The sequence below is a fragment of the Amia ocellicauda genome, chromosome 22 (assembly GCF_036373705.1).
Source record: "Amia ocellicauda isolate fAmiCal2 chromosome 22, fAmiCal2.hap1, whole genome shotgun sequence".
NCBI classification, from domain to species: Eukaryota; Metazoa; Chordata; class Actinopteri; order Amiiformes; family Amiidae; genus Amia; species Amia ocellicauda.
In genome coordinates this window covers 1635866-1652524 of record NC_089871.1, presented here as the reverse complement: position 1 = coordinate 1652524, position 16659 = coordinate 1635866, and positions in this window count along the sequence as shown.

The window sequence follows — 16659 nt, the reverse complement described above, 5'->3', positions numbered from 1 at the left end:
TCCTGCCCCCTCCTCTCCAGCGCGCCTTTGAAGTGCTGCTGCAAACACGCAGGGCTTTGTGAGGCGGGTGCAAATTCAGCACAGCAGCCTAATTGCCCCGCTCCCCCAGCCCAGAGACCTTTCCGCAGGACTGTGGGTTTCATTATGTTCCCCCCTTGAATTTGCTCCCTTTGAAATGCATCTCCCGCTTTTTCATTTCAAAAGCCCGTTCCTGCATACAGGCTTTTATTCTTTAATACCAGTTTATTCATTAATAAGTCGAGGGCGCAGAAAGATTGATCAGCCTGTGTGTGTGTCTCTGTGTTTGTTTTTCAGTACATTTTCTACATAAAATAAGTGTGTTCGTGTGTTAATGTTGTATTTTAATCAGGGCTCATATTCATTCTCCTGAAACTCTTACATCTGCATACATCTTTATTAATGCATGAGAAACGCGGTGATGCTGCGCGCTTTGATCTCGTATATTTAGCTGCAGATGCCAGTGCGTGATTCCTCCTTTTTTGGGAGAAGGGACGGAAGAACCATTTCTGCCTTTTTACAAATGTTATTTCATCGATTAACCCCCTCTGCTGCTGCACGGATATCAATGTCCTATTAATTGCGAATGAAATGCATTTCCAGTAGCCCAGTGTTAAAATAAGTTAGGCTATTACAGAGTGTCGGGCACTTGTTTTTTGCTTTGGGGGAGGGGGTACAAAAGCAGTGATCCTTTTGTATCCCCCTCCCCCAAAGACAGAAGTAAGTTCCCGACACTCTGTAATACATTTGTTCTCTCTAAATAAAGGCACTTATAATGGGGTTGATCTTAGGGAAACCGACCCAGATCCTTTATAGTGTCAAAATAGTGTCGTTACGGTTGTGCACCTGGTAATTTCTCGGTTGATTGATATACATACTTTATAATTACTTATTTACTTGCTCAACAGTATTTTTCTTTTCTTTTTCACAATTAGCAGATTGTGGTCACTGTACTTGCCAGTCTGTGTGCTCAGTCTTTGCAAGCAGCAAATCACCACTGAGGCGTCAAACAGGGCTGCTGTGGCTGTGAAAAGGAGGGCTGAGACTTGCTGGGAGAGGATCATCCCTCCCTCAGGACAGCTGGGCGCTTCGTTGGTTGTGATGGTCGGCAGGTGCCTTGGCTCGGCAGTGCACAGTGGTCCTGCCCACCCTGCGTCTTATAAAGATAGTTTTAACAGACAAAGCAGCCGCCTCCAGTGGGCAGGCATGGCTCTCACCTGACGGCCACATGTGGTATTTGAGTTCACATGAACAAACCACAGGAGAAAACACAACACATAACAGACTCCCAAAATACAATAACATGCACACACACACGCAGTGTAGACAGCATGTAGTGAGAGTCCTGTGACTCCAGCGCCAGTTGGATTCTTTGTATATTGAAGTTGTTTCTTTTCCCTGTGAAACTCTCAACCCCGCTGTGACAGATCTGACACGCTGGGAGACTGTTCCCAGGGAGGGATGCGTGAGGAGCCGGTGAGTCATGGCCTTGCCATTAACAGAGAGGCTGGGCTGGCAAATGTGAAGCCTTTATTATTATTATTATTATTATTATTATTATTATTATTATATCTTTAATAATTAAAAAAACAACCAAAAACAACCTCTATTTGAAAACGAAAAAACATATCCCCACTGGTCATGTTACAAAAAAACGTCAGGAAATAAACTAAACAAAATCCATTCCAGCAAAACCCGTTCCAAGGAAAAGTGGACTCTGGTCAGTTTCCCAAAAATGCGTTGCTGACATCACAAACAAAAAACGACAGGGTTTTAAAAGAGCACCACTGCGAGGCTGAACCCCTGTAACTGTTAAACACATCCAGTGAATTGGCGCAGCATGCGCTCAGGACCCGCTGGCTTTCTGCTCTTTTTCTCCTGTCGTCTGAGGCCTCGCCACGCCGGCTCTCTCTCTGCTGCCCAACTTCATGTCTCGCCGTCAGGTAGGAGAGCCAGCCCTCCCCCCTGGATGTCACTCGCGGCGTCTGTGCGCCAGCCTGTTTCCATTCCTCTCGGCTGGAGGTTTCCCACTTCTCGCTTTCTTATTTTAACCCTCTTCCTCCCCACACTGTGCTGCCTGTGCATTGTCCATTGTCTGGCTGGAGGCACTGGAAAGCACGGTTACACTGCAGGAGAAAAAATAAACCCGCCGTGTTTGTGTTGGAGGCTGTAGCTGGACATGGCGCTCCTGTCAGTATACACGCCGGCTCCAGTGTGTGTGTAACAGGAATGAACATGTGTTTGAGCCCCATTACATGTGCCCTCCAGCGACCGGCCTGCAAGCGCCGAACCAGGGCTGTCCGGTGTCCTAAAACCCAATACACCCACAAATTTGTGAATAATGCCCGAGGTTTCAATCTCCATAGGCACCCGGGCAAATGGTGGATTCTGGGGGCAGATGGAGCTCATCGGGTGCAGAGAAGACAGATCTGGTGTTAGGTGTGGTGATATAATAGATACAGATAAAATATACAGATACAGTTCTGTCCCTGCGATGCTGCCTGAGAGCTTTAACCCGAGGGTCTGAGAGACAGAGAGAGACAGAGAGAGGGAGAGAGGCAGGGGGCATAGAGCTGACAAGATACCGTGTCTGTGCTTTTGTCTGCCGGTTGTAGAGATGCCTCTGTCTGCCAGCGCCTGTGATTAAAGGAGCTCATTATAGCGTCAGGCTTTTTTTTTCTTCCTTTAAAAAAAAAAATGAAAAAAGAGAAAGAAGGAGAGCGAGAGGGGAAAAAACAGAGACGCTCATTACTGTCCACCCCCGGGCACAATCCCTTTCCTGGGGTTTTTGAAGTGGAAATGAGCACTTTGAAAAAAATAAACCATTGAAAACCTGCAGGCCCAAAAGAAGGGTTTTTCCAGTAAAGAGTGTTGGCCTAAACTCACTGTGTAATCCACACAGCCCCCCCCGCTGGCTTCCAGTCTGCTGGTCTCACTCTCTCACACACACACAATCTCTAATGACTCACACAATAATATTGACTTGCCACACACACACACACACACACACATGCACAGTTCTGGTGCTATGACTATAAATATATATATTCTAGTAACTGACAGCCTACTCGGACAAAAGTGCATCAGCCAGTCACAGCTGTGAGTGACTTCCATATTAATGTTAACCATTACTACTCTGAGGTACTTACAAGATGTATAATAGTAGTAACTGAGTAGTAACTGATTGATTCAACAAATGCATGTGGGGGCCTCCCTGCAGGGCTCAGGTCTGTTCTGGGTCTGTTGGGCCTCAGCAGTGGAGATCCGGGCCCCTACACTGGGATGTGGGTTCCGCGCTGGGTGTATGTGACTGGTGAGAGACTGTGGGGGGACTGGGATGGGGGTGCGTGTCAACACAGTGTGGTGGGGTATGTAGGTCACAATCCTGGCGCTGCGCCACTGTGAGTGACAACTGCCATTTTTGATTCCGTTGCTCAGCAGACCAACTCCCACCCAGCGTCGCCACCTCAGGAGACCGACAGGAAGCAGAACAATAACACGAACCACATGATGCAGCATCCGTGACCTGCTTTTAATACGTTTAGGAAGCAAAGAAGGAGCGAGAGATTGATGCTACAGAACCCCTGCCACATCCCTGTCCCTCTGCGATGTGTCGTCCACAGTGCCCAAAATGTAACGCCCCCTCGCCCCCACATCCCCCCATTCGCACCTTGGAATCAAAGGCAGCCCACCGGCGCCGATCCAAAGCCGTCTCTGCCATCCTTTTATTCCCCCCCCTCTTCTTCTCCTTCTTCCCCAGCTTCAACTCCAACTGCGTCTCCCGCTTCATCTGTCTCCCCGTCTCCCCAGACTCCGCGCACTTCTGTGTTTCTCTCGCCCTTTGAAGTTGGCATCTTTGAAGGGATGCTTTGCGTTGCTGGTGTTATTTATTTATTCATGTTTTAAGACGGTTTCAAATAAAACATTTAGGAAATTGACAAAAATACACAACCAGGAAACAGCCTCGAAAATTAAGCTGCGGATTATAATGGTAGCTGTTTTTTGTTTTTTTGTCAAAGACCTTCATTAGATTTGTGTGTGTGTTTCGGAGGCCTGCCCCCCGACCTGGTGCCGATGAGGGTGTGATGTCCCATGGCAGTGGAGCGGGTGAGGAGGGAGGGATGAAGGTGTTGGGGACTCCTCCTCTGGACAGCACTGGGACCGGTGGGATGTCTGCCCATTTCTGACCGCTGGGAGCCTCTGACATGAAGCCTGACCTGAAGTGTCACTGAACTTCACGATCGATTGATCAGTAGGAGACAGCTGAGCGTCGTCCCCTTGTAGCAACAACGCCGACTCCTTCTCGCCACTCAGTCTGAACACGAAGCTCAGAGACTAAAACGGCTGCCCCGTCCTCTGTTCCTCTTTCAACACACGCGTCTGTCCCGCACTCCACATCCCTCCCAGGAGCCTCTGTCCGGCCCGCTTTCAATCTGGCTCCCAGTTGTTTCTAGCGCTGGCACAGGACTCTCGCTTGCCAGAAAAACTCCTGACCGCTCTGATGAGAAATATGGCCGTCCCCATATTTGTCAGCTCCAGAATATCAGTGTCTGATGCATTCCTTGGTGAATATTTCACATCTAGTACTACTACTACCACTACTATTATTAGAGTTCAAATTCCTGCCACCTGCTGGGTTTCCTCTGTGGAGGTTTTGATCTAAAGAGGCAGGATTGTTTGTTCCTCTTTGACTCCCAAGAGCATCTCAGATCTGGGAGTCACAGCAGGAAGCCCGACATCAACACTGCCCCAGCGTCCGGGTTCGCCCTGGGCGGAGGGAGGGGTGTGAGTCGAGGACATGCACTGCGTCCGTGGGAACTGTGAAGGAGGACACAGCAGTCTGTGAAAGTGCTCTTTGTGCTCAATGATAGTTTTACGGTGTTGTTTTTTCCCTCATCTCGGCTTATCTGCAGCTGCCGGCGGTGTGTGTCTGTGCCACAATGGGGCCGCTGGCGTGGCTGCCCGTCAGCTCACCGCGCTCCCGTCAGCGCTTTATTGGCCCGAGAACAAACAGACGCAGCAGCAGGCGGGCGGGCGGGCGGGCGGGCGGCGGCGCATTCATTGCCAGCCGTCACTTCCTCTCCCCAGGCTGTTGTAGCTGCCTGCCCTCTGACTGGGACGTTTAGTATCTCTCACACAAACCCCCCCAACACACACACACACACACACACACAAACCCCCTCCCTGTGTTTTCCATCACTCATCCTCTGTCTCCCTCAGGGGTTGTGTGTGTTGGGGGGGGGGGTCTCAACTCCTACAAAACATCAACCCCAAGAAAAAGCAGCTGTCGCATCTTGTGCTGAACATAACCCTATAGAAGAAGACCCGCCAGCTGGGCCCGGCCAGGGAGGGACGGGCCGGGTCAGGGGGCAGGCAGGGCTCTGCGGGTGTCTGGACAGGATGGGTGCCGGCCGGAGGGGGTCACAGCTGGGGTTCGGCGGAGGAGGGGGGATCCACAAATCAATTACAGTGCAGCAACAGAGGAGAGAGCAGAAACTAAATACAGAGATAGGTACTGAGAGAGAGGGAGACAGAAAGATAGACAGATGAGTCTGAGCACCCCATTACTGAGACTCACGCTGTTTCAGTCGCCTCGCTTACTTTTCCCCTTTAAGAGAACGCGAGAGAGGATAAAGACACACACACACACACACACATTCACCTCATGCTAATTCTGTCTGCACAGGTGCACAGGCTGAGTCTTTGCCTGAGAGTTTCAAAGCCTGCAGAATTAAAATGGCACCACACACCTGTCACATCGCATGCCACCTTAGCACAGCACAGTGCCGTACAGTACAATGCAACGCCACGCAATTCAATACGGATTTCTAAAGCCCTTCACACGGGCGGGGAGCTCAGTAAGCGGCTCAGTAACACAGGACGGCAACTGCAACCCAATATGTGCTAATTAAGAACTTTGGTAATCAGAGATGGGGACCGGGGAGTTCACTCATAGGTCTCCTGCTCTCCCAGTCCGGTCCAGTCCTCCACCATCCAATCCCGTCACTGAGCAGGTGGCTGGTATCTCTTTGCACAAGTGTGTGAACTGACCCTCACTGACCCTGCCCTGAGTATCTTCAGAGGACATCTGTGCCGTCAGAGAACAACAATAAAACCCAGTAACAATCTGTATTTATTTGCTTTTAGATTCTAGTTAAAACCAGAGGAGCTTTTCCAGATCAGCAGGGACACACGCACCCGGGGACACAAATGGAAATTGGGCTTCAAGGCATTCAAGACAGAAAACAGGAGACACTTCTTCACACAGAGAGGCGTCACAATCTGAACAAACACCCCAGCGATGTGTCTGAAGAGACAATTTGGGAACATTCAAAAACAGACTGGATAGGATCCTTGATCACTTAGTTATTAATGGACACCAAACGAGCACGATGGGGTGAATGGGCTCCTCTCGACTGGACACTGTCTGATGTTCTTAAGTAAGAATGTGAACGAATCAAAATCATACAGCAGCGTTGGACAGCACTGCAGCAGCATTACGCAGGGAGGAGTGGGGAACTGAGAGGGGGACTGTTGACTGCAGGGCACAAATATATAAAAACTATTTAAAAATAGGGGTGAGGGGCGCTATTTCACCATAGCCCTGCACAGGGAGGGGAGAGAGAGGGAGGGAGAGAGGACGAGGGAGAGCGAGACAGAGCCTCATTATTGTGTTCGCTGTTTTTAATTTCTCACGTCCCCTGAGTGTGTTTACAGCAGCCCAGCCCTCATAAACACGACGTCCCGCCGAAGGTGTGTCATCTCAGCCGCCATTAGCCCGTCGAGCCTGTGGACCCCAGCCGGGACCATGTGGATCCCATTACCGCCTCGGCGCCCGCAGACCCGTTATCCTGGCAACGGTACCAGGCTCCGCACGGCAGCAGTGTCCGTGCCATGCTGCCCAGCTGGGGTCTTCGTTTCAAGCGCAGGGGTAGCGATGCAGTTGCCGTGCCCGCGGGCGCCCACATCACACAGATGCATACTTAACCACAGTCTGGACAGATGGCTGCGTCTTATGCGTTCTTCTGTTTACTGGACTTTTATTATTGTTTGCTTTTTCCAGGAAAGAAACAAGGTGAGACCGAAGAAACAGCTGGAGTGGCCTGTTCTCATCAGAATGCTGTGCCCTCTTGTGTTCCTCTTAAAACCAGGAGGCAGAGTGACTTGGAGAAGCTCCGACCAAAAGCTCCGGAGAGGTGAGTGGGGCGCAAAGGAGAATCCCCGGGTTCTGACCCTGATCCATCGCACAACTGTGAAAGGGGATTCGCTGACAGGGAGACCCGGATGAATATTTTTCTAGTGAAGAACAACATCTGGCCTGGCCTGGCTGTGGGGGTGGCGGGGCTGCTCTGCGCCACATTTATTTATCCTTATTAAGTTTTAATCAAATGTGAAATCAATGTGGGGCAGCCGAGGGCTCCAGATTTGTTTTTGTTCTGCGGGGGGGCGAGGCAGTGAGTCAGGGGACACTAATGTGCAGCTCATGGTGTGAAAATTTGTTTTTTTTCTGGGAGGACTTCTGGAATACCTTGGGGGTATGTACAGGATGTGTTCTTGTTTGTCTTTCTCCTGCACCTCTCTATAAAGACACCCCCCGTCCCTCACTCACACCCTCCCCTCTCCGACTTTAACACACACACACACACACTCATTCAGCTGGCTTCTCTTCTGCTCACTGCCTCCCCCTGTCATTGTTAGCTGTAAATCAGCAAATGCAGTCGCTCCGTGGCAACGTGTATGACTGGGTGACGGAATCTGCGGGGCCCCATCACAAACCCTGTGGTATTTTCTGTACAGGTGAAGGCGAGGGGGTCACTGCTTTATTCTCCCCTGTGCAATGGAAGACTTGCAGGATCTGAGCAGGAATTTGGAAAGCTTCCACGAAAACTGTCCTTCAGTGTCGGTATGTCTCTCACACGTCCCGCTGTGCTCCGGTGGCAAACGTCCAGCCGTCCAGCTGTGCCCTCACCTGAGCAACACCTGAGCCCCCCACGCACAGCTGGGCAGCACCAGGGGCAGGCAGGGTGGAACTGACTCCCTGGGGCCACTCCCTACATGGTCAGCAACAGCAGCGTGTGGAAACCCTGCCAGCCAGATCCTTCCAGACACATACTCCAGCAGGAACCAAGCCGCCACCAGCACCACCATCCACCCAGCCGTGCCAGCTCTCTCTCCACCGCGCCCCTCCCCCGGGCTGCCTGTGAACGGCTGCACTCGAGGACAGCCGTACCTTCACATCTGTATCGCATTACTGGCCCTCGAGCTGCCTGTCACTCAAAAAGCTCTTTATGCAGCCGACCGCCTCCCATCCAAACACAGGGGCGGGGAGGGCGCCCCGTCACTCAGACTCTCGCACCTCCGCAGACCCGCCCCCCGCTCCGGCACAGAGCAGCTGCGGGGGCTGTGTTGTTTTGTATGAATTGCCCTGCTGTGTGGCGACAGGCAGGGCAGTGTGCGTCCTCAGGGCCCGGTTTGTCTCGGCCCTCATTTCCACCAGGCAGGCACAGCCCTCAGCGCCGGTCTGTGTGTATCCCCCCCACACCCCCACACTTCCTCAGCCACTTCCCACAGTCACTACAATGGAGCCTCACAGCGCTGCGGTGTGAGAGCAGGTATTTTTACGGCGTCTCTGTGGATTGACAGGAGCTGGGGGGTGAGCCGAACCTCAAACTCACAGTCGTGGAAACACACGCGGGCCGGACCGAGCCCCACCTCCCTCCTGCTGGGAGCCTCGCTGACCTCGCCGAAACACCTCACTGCACACTCACCTAAAGGATTATTAGGAACACCATACTAATACTGTGTTTGACCCCCTTTCGCCATCAGAACTGCCTTAATTCTACGTGGCATTGATTCAACAAGGTGCTGAAAGCATTCTTTAGAAATGTTGGCCCATATTGATAGGATAGCATCTTGCAGTTGATGGAGATTTGTGGGATGCACATCCAGGGCACGAAGCTCCCGTTCCACCACATCCCAAAGATGCTCTATTGGGTTGAGATCTGGTGACTGTGGGGGCCAGTTTAGTACAGTGAACTCATTGTCATGTTCAAGAAACCAATTTGAAATGATTCGACCTTTGTGACATGGTGCATTATCCTGCTGGAAGTAGCCATCAGAGGATGGGTACATGGTGGTCATAAAGGGATGGACATGGTCAGAAACAATGCTCAGGTAGGCCGTGGCATTTAAACGATGCCCAATTGGCACTTAGGGGCCTAAAGTGTGCCAAGAAAACATCCCCCACACCATTACACCACCACCAGCAGCCTGCACAGTGGTAACAAGGCATGATGGATCCATGTTCTCATTCTGTTTACGCCAAATTCTGACTCTACCATCTGAATGTCTCAACAGAAATTAAGACTCATCAGACCAGGCAACATTTTTCCAGTCTTCAACTGTCCAATTTTGGTGAGCTTGTGCAAATTGTAGCCTCTTTTTCCTATTTGTAGTGGAGATGAGTGGTACCCGGTGGGGTCTTCTGCTGTTGTAGCCCATCCGCCTCAAGGTTGTACGTGTTGTGGCTTCACAAATGCTTTGCTGCATACCTCGGTTGTAACGAGTGGTTATTTCAGTCAAAGTTGCTCTTCTATCAGCTTGAATCAGTCGGCCCATTCTCCTCTGACCTCTAGCATCAACAAGGCATTTTCGCCCACAGGACTGCCGCATACTGGATGTTTTTCCCTTTTCACACCATTCTTTCTAAACCCTAGAAATGGTTGTGTGTGAAAATCCCAGTAACTGAGCAGATTGTGAAATACTCAGACCGGCCCGTCTGGCACCAACAACCATGCCACGCTCAAAATTGCTTAAATCACCTTTCTTTCCCATTCAGACATTCAGTTTGGAGTTCAGGAGATTGTCTTGACCAGGACCACACCCCTAAATGCATTGAAGCAACTGCCATGTGATTGGTTGGTTAGATAATTGCATTAATGAGAAATTGAACAGGTGTTCCTAATAATCTTTTAGGTGAGTGTATATATGAGGGCAGAGGGTGGGGGTGTCAGAGTCGGACTATTCAGGGGGGCGGGGAAGGGAAGCGCCACTCACTGGTGTCAGGTCCGGTCCAGCAAGATGTAGTCTCCCCAGAGTGGGCAGTGTTGTATGGCGGGGTGCCGTGTTCACAGGGCGAGCGCGCACACACACACGGGCCACATTACACGCCACCCCCTCACGCCTCCCCGCTGCGCCGCACAGCACTTTCACACCAGTAGTAGCGGGGAAGAGAAGGAGGGCTGAGAAGAGGAGCATGGGTAGGGGGGGTATGATGAAAAAAAGGATTCATTCTGCAGATTCTCCCCCCCCTGCCGGCTCCTCCCCCGCTCCAGAGTCCCCTCCCTCTAATTTCTATACGCCCCACTCTGACTCCGGAGAGGAGAGTGGTGGGCCTTCTCCACTGCCCCGAGTGGGCAGCCTGGTAGATGAGAGGCCCCCTAGAAATAACATTCCTCCTGCCCCACAACTGAGACTCTCCCAGGGGAGGGGTCAGGCATGCCCTCCCGGCAGTAGTGGGAGAGCCGCAGGTCCTCAGGAGACGAGAGTCGGCGCCAGTGTCCTTTCCCAGAAAGACATCAGGGACGTGATGGCAAGGTCACTGGCGCTGGGGGAGGAGGCCTGCGGCGGCAGACAGCCGGGAAGGGAGAGACCACCCCCTCCCCCACCATTAGTTAAAAGAACAACTAGCGGGGTCTATACAGTTTTCTCCCCAGTTGTACATAAAGCCTCTGCCCTGCCATCTGTTCGTCGGGCCTCGGCCTCAAAGGAACCAGGGAGAACCTCCAGCACCACGGGCCCTGAGCCCAGTGGAGTTTTGCCCGCCTTACCGGGTGGCGGGAGCCGAGCCCCCCCCATAGTCTTCCTAGAGGATCAAGCGGTGAGGCAAATGATTGAAATGATGGGTGCTAGCGCTAAGCTAGGTGAGGGAGAAGAGAGGAGTGGGGAAGAGAAAGGTTTCTTTACATGATTGTTACGGAGCGGGTAATTGCCCTCACAGCCATTATGGCATTAACCATTATTTCAATTAATGTGAGGAGCATTGCTGAGGTGAAAAAGAGGACCGATGTTTTAAACTGTCTGGCTGGAATGAAGGCAGACATTATTTGTTTACAGGAGTGCGGCATCCCGTTCCAAAAAGAATATAAAGATCTCCGGGACACTTGGACCCTAGGAGAATCCTTCTGGTCGGGGTCCAATGTGTCCCGAGCGGACGGGATTGCCGTACTCCTGAAAAACCCCTTCTTAACTGTGAAAACATTTAAGGTAATAGAGGCGGGCAGACTGGCCAGCCTCGATTTTAAATACAAGGGGGCTGTATTGAGGCTGGTCAATGTCTATGCCCCCACCAGCCAGAGAGAGAGAGTCCTCTTTCTCCCTCAGCTACGCCCGCTCCTGATCGGCACCTTGCCAGTTATCATTTCAGGTGATTTCAACTGTGCTCTGAGGGATGTAGACCGGAGTAAGCCCCGCAACGATAGATCCAGCAGGGATCTCGCTGCGTTCGTGGAGGACTTTGAACTCTGCGACGCAGGTCGGGACCTGGTCCCCTTGTTCACCTGGGTGAGTTCTTCTGGCTCCTCCTTCTCCAGGATAGATCTCGTCCTCCTCAGCAAGCCACTGGAGAGGACCGCCATGTCTTCGGAGGCGGTCTTCTTTTCAGACCACAGGCTCCTGACGACAGAGGTGCTCATTCCGAGCACACGGGAGTCGGGGCCTGGGGTCTGGAAGCTCAACACCTCTCTGCTCGATGACCCTCGTGTGATTAAGACCTTTAGCAGACGCCTCGAGGAGTGGAGGACCCTGAAGGACCTTTTTGATTCTCCCATAGAGTGGTGGGAGATGATGAAGAAAAGAACCAAGGGCTACTTCATTCAGCTGGGGAAACAGAAAGCTCGCGAGAGGCGGGCGAGATATTCCCATCTAAACGCCCGCCTCCAGCGCCTGAGTCTTTTACAGCTCAGAGGCTTCGACCTAGCTGAGGAGGTGGCCCGGGTCAAACTGAGTCTCTCCGCCCTCTATCGGGAGGAGCAAGAGAAGATCAAGGTCCTTTCCAGGGTCCGCATCATGGAGGACGATGAGAAATGCAGCCGCTTCTTCTTCAAGAAAACGAAGGAGAGGCGGCCTGCAATGTCCTCCATGATCGACTCCTCGGGGCAAGAGGTGGAGGGCAGAGAGGCTGTTGAGACAGTGGTGCGGGATTTCTACAGGGAGTTGTACGACCAGAAGGTGGTGGATCAAAATCTGATCCATCACTTTCTGTCCCTGTTGGAGTCCCGCAATGAGGGGGACGAGGAGGAGGAGGAGGATCCAGAGATCACCACCACTGAACTCTCCCAGGTGATAAAGAGTCTTAACTCTGGAAGGACACCGGGTCCCGACGGGATCCCTGCTGAGTTCTATAAGATCTTTTGGGAGGTGCTTAAGGAAGATCTGGGCCAGGTCCTGGGGTCGATGTACAGAGAGGGCAGATTGGCCCCTTCGATGAAGAAGAGTATCCTCTCCCTTCTTCACAAGAAGGGAGACCCGAAAGATCTGAGGAACTGGCGGCCAGTCAGCCTCCTGTGCACCGACTACAAGATACTGGCCAAAGCACTGACGCTCCGGCTGCAGCGGCCACTCCCTCAAGTCGTGGGCCCCGACCAGGTCTGTGGTGCCCGGGGGAGATCGGCGGCCGACAACGCCATGCTGCTCAGGGATGTCGTGGCCTACTCGAACGAGAGAGGGCTTCCCCTGGTCCTAATCAGCTTGGACCAGGAGAAAGCCTTCGACAGAGTGGGCCACGAATACCTGCAGCTCGTTATGGAGAGGATGGGTCTCGCTCTTGGCCTGAGGAAGTGGGTCAAGATCATCTACAGCGGCCTAAGCAGCAGGGTCCTTGTGAACCGCCACCTGACCGAACCATTTCCGGTCAGGTCGGGGGTCCGGCAGGGTTGTCCCCTGTCGGCCCTGCTGTACGTCCTCTGCTTGGAGCCGTTCATGCAGGCGATCCGCCGGGACGTCCGGGTGACAGGTTTCCATCTCCCGGGTTCCGGCGGAGAGCAACTGAAGGCCCTGGCCTATATGGACGACGTGGCCGTGGTCTGCACGGACGCTCCGTCTGTGGCCAGGGTCGAGGAACTGCTGGACGGCTTCTGCAGGGCGACGGGGGCCGCTGTGAATAAGGCCAAGAGCGAGGTCTACCTCTCCAGGGCATGGCCTGTCGGCCGGGGCCCGCCGACCGTGTTCCCTGTGAAGCCGTTTATCAAGGTTCTGGGGATCACGATCGACGGGACCAACACGGGCACCCGGAGCTGGGAGGAGGCCATAGCAAAGGTCCAAAGGAAGATCCACGGCTGGAGCACAAGGACCTTGACGATGGCTGGTAAGGTGCTGGTCGTAAAGGCCATTCTCTTCCCGATACTCCTCTACGTAGGAATGATCTTCCCCCCAGACAAGGGTATCGCAAAACTAGTGACCCGAATTATATTTCGGTTTGTCTGGGGGAGCAAAATGGAGAGGCTGAAAAGAGTGCAGATGGTGAAGGGTACCCTGGATGGAGGCAGGGGGGTCCCGGACGTTGTGCGGCTGATAAAGGCGCAGGGGCTGGCCTATGTGGTTAAGAACATCCAGGCTGCTGGCAAGAAAGTGAGTTTCATGAACCGCTTTTATTTTGCCAGCAGCCTGAGACCATTCGGCCTCTGCGCCATGGACAACACCAGGCCGCACTCGTGGGATCCCCCGCCGTTCTACAGGGCGCTCCGAGCCTTTGCGCTCGAAGTAGGCCTCCATAAAGTCGTGCTGGCCTCCTGGGATTATAAGACCATCTGTAGTCAGATGAGATCTGCCCAGGAGACCAGCCGGATAGAAGATTTCCCTCCCGAAACCTGCCGGTTTATCTGGGCTAACGCTACGCACGTTTGCCTCACGAACACGCAGAAAGATGTCTCCTGGATGGCTGTGAGTCGGTGTCTCCCCACCCGAGTGTTTATGCACAGAAGGGGCATAGCTCCTTATGACACCTGCCCCTATAAGGGTTGCCTGGGGAAGGAGACGGAGGCTCACATCTTTAGTGAGTGCCCCTCCGCCCACAGGGTCTGGCTCCTGTTTTCTCCGTTCCTCCACAGGTTCGCCGTTCCTGCGCGGGCGACCGCCCAGCAGATCCTATACGGTCCAGCCAAGGGAATCTCTACATCTACCTTGAGGTGCTGGTGGCGTGTCGTCTGCGCAGTGAAGCAGGCACTGTGGGAGGGACGGAACATCTGTTTGTTCAATAAGCAGGAGCTGGACCCGATCGTCATCGCGCGGAGGGGCATGGTGTTTGTGAAAGACTACGTCAATCTGGAGGTCCATCAGAGGGGCAAGGAGGAAGCCTTTAAGAACTGGCGCATACAAGATCTGGGGGAGCTCAGGATCCCGTGATGGGACCCACCTCCGGGGACGGTTAGTTCCCCCTGCTGGAGCCCGAGTCCAAGATCTTTTAAAGATCTTTTTAAAGATTTTATGAATGATTGTTTTTAAAAGAAGATTTTAAATAATGAATCTTAATTGTTTTTAAAGATTTAGTTGTTTTTAAATCACATTGTTTAGGGTTTTTTAGGTATAGTTTTGTTATATTTTGTTGTCAGATACATTGACCGTTTTGGGTTTAATTTAAAATGCATTGGACTTTTTTTGTTTGTTTTTTATTTTTTTCCTTTTTAATTGTTTTTTAATTTGTTCAATGCATTTTCAGTTATTTTCAATGTATCTGACTCTTTTGTTGGTGTGCAATTTTTTACTTTTATCACGTTTTGTTTATTTGATTTGAGCACGTTTATTTTAAAGTTAATTGTTTTAGTTAAAATCACAAAGATTTTAAATTTTTTTAAGTGATTTTAATGATTGATATTTTAAATGATTTTAATCATAAGTATTAAAATTGGAATTGTTTTATTTTAAGAAATGTAAAATACTCAACCCAATAAACAATAAACAGCACTTTCACACCAGTAGGCTCGGAGTGGGCGGTTGCTTCCCTGCTGCGCTTTCATTTTCATTATGTTATCTATTTCTTCTCTTTCTTTTATTTTAAATCGATTGATACATTAATTTACAGACTCTGTGTAGAAGCCTGGAAACACAGAGTGGAGTGGGGGAGCAGGTTCAGGTGCCAGAACCCAAGCCCCTGATTCGGACTGAGGACCAAGCATCTCCCGGGGGCCATAGGGGCCCAGTGTTAGAGACAGACATCGAGGTGCAGCTTTGTAACTGGTTAACGAGAGGCGGGGGGGTTCAGAGAGGCCTGGTGCCGCAGTCCTGTGTGTGAATCTGCATTTTCTGGAGGCTGCAGTCCCAGGAGCCGGGAAAGTAGAGCAGCTGAACCCTCTACTCCCAGCCCTCTCTTCTCTTCTTCTCTCCCTCGCTCCCTCCCGCAGGCTTTGATGTGCTGTAGCAGGAGAGACGCAGTGGTGGGGGGGTGCGCTCTGATCTTGCAGGGGGTAGTGAATGGAGAGAGTGAGTGAACAGGGGCTCAACTGCACAGGGCGACACAGCGATGGGGGGACGGGGGGAACAGGACAGTGGAAGGGGACAGAGGGATGACACAGAGACGGAGACACAGGGAGACAGGAGTCAGAATGCCCAATGCCAAAACAAACGCTTCCCCGCTGACTGCGTGTGATCGTCTGCCAGAACCTGCCATGTGCTCCGCCCCAAAAGCAGAGAGACAGAGAGAGGGGGGGAGAGGGGGAAAGAGAGAGTGGAGGAGCGAGAGAGAGAGAGAGACAGAGGAGTGAGGGATAGAAGGGGAGAGAGAGAGAGAAAGAGGGAGTGTGGTACCTGTCTTCTGGGGTATTGCACTGGCAGTGAGGGTGGCACAGTAACCAGAGCTGAATGGGAGAGAGAGGGGTCGCCGGGCTGGCAGCGGGCACTGGAGCCCATCCAGGAATCTGGGCTTAAGGTCAAATGCCACCGCAGAAGGACAGTGAACACACTCACTCTCACACACAATCACACACTTTTACACACTCTCGCACCCTGCCCCTGCACTCAGCCATGGCACGGCCCTGTGTGCTGGAGGGTTGTCTTTAAGGAGGGTTGGGAGCCCGGATGCACACCTCTCACCGCTCTGTCTTCATTCATCCATCCATCCATCCATCCGGTTAGTGTCTTGCCTGGATCCTGAGGTCAGCTGTCTCCAAGCGTCAAGACAGGAGCTGAACAAAGTAATTAATGAGGTCCAATTAAACATATTTTGTAACCCGATTAATTATTCAATTAAGTAGCCCCAGTGGGGGTGTGGGATCTGGGTCTGAGCAGAACAGCTCCCTGCAGGAAGGAGACGAGAGAGAGAGAGAGAGAGAGAGAGAGAGAGAGAGAGAGAGAGAGAGAGAGAGAGAGACTCGATCGTGCCCATGGGGCAATAAAAGTTGTTGGCGCCGGAGCCGGCCTGCAGTGTCGCATTATCCCATCTGTCAGCAGGAAACTGGGCCGGATTAAGAGCAGAGGAGCAACGTCTTGTTCACCTCCCTGACAGCCCTCCCCCCCTCAGCTGTCACAGCAACGGCCTCCGATGAACACCGAGAGGAGGAGGGGAGGAAGATGAAGGGGAGGAAGAGGGGGGGGAGGAGGCGGGGGCATCACCACACAGCCACCTCTAGTGCCAGCGCTGGTGTTCTTCCT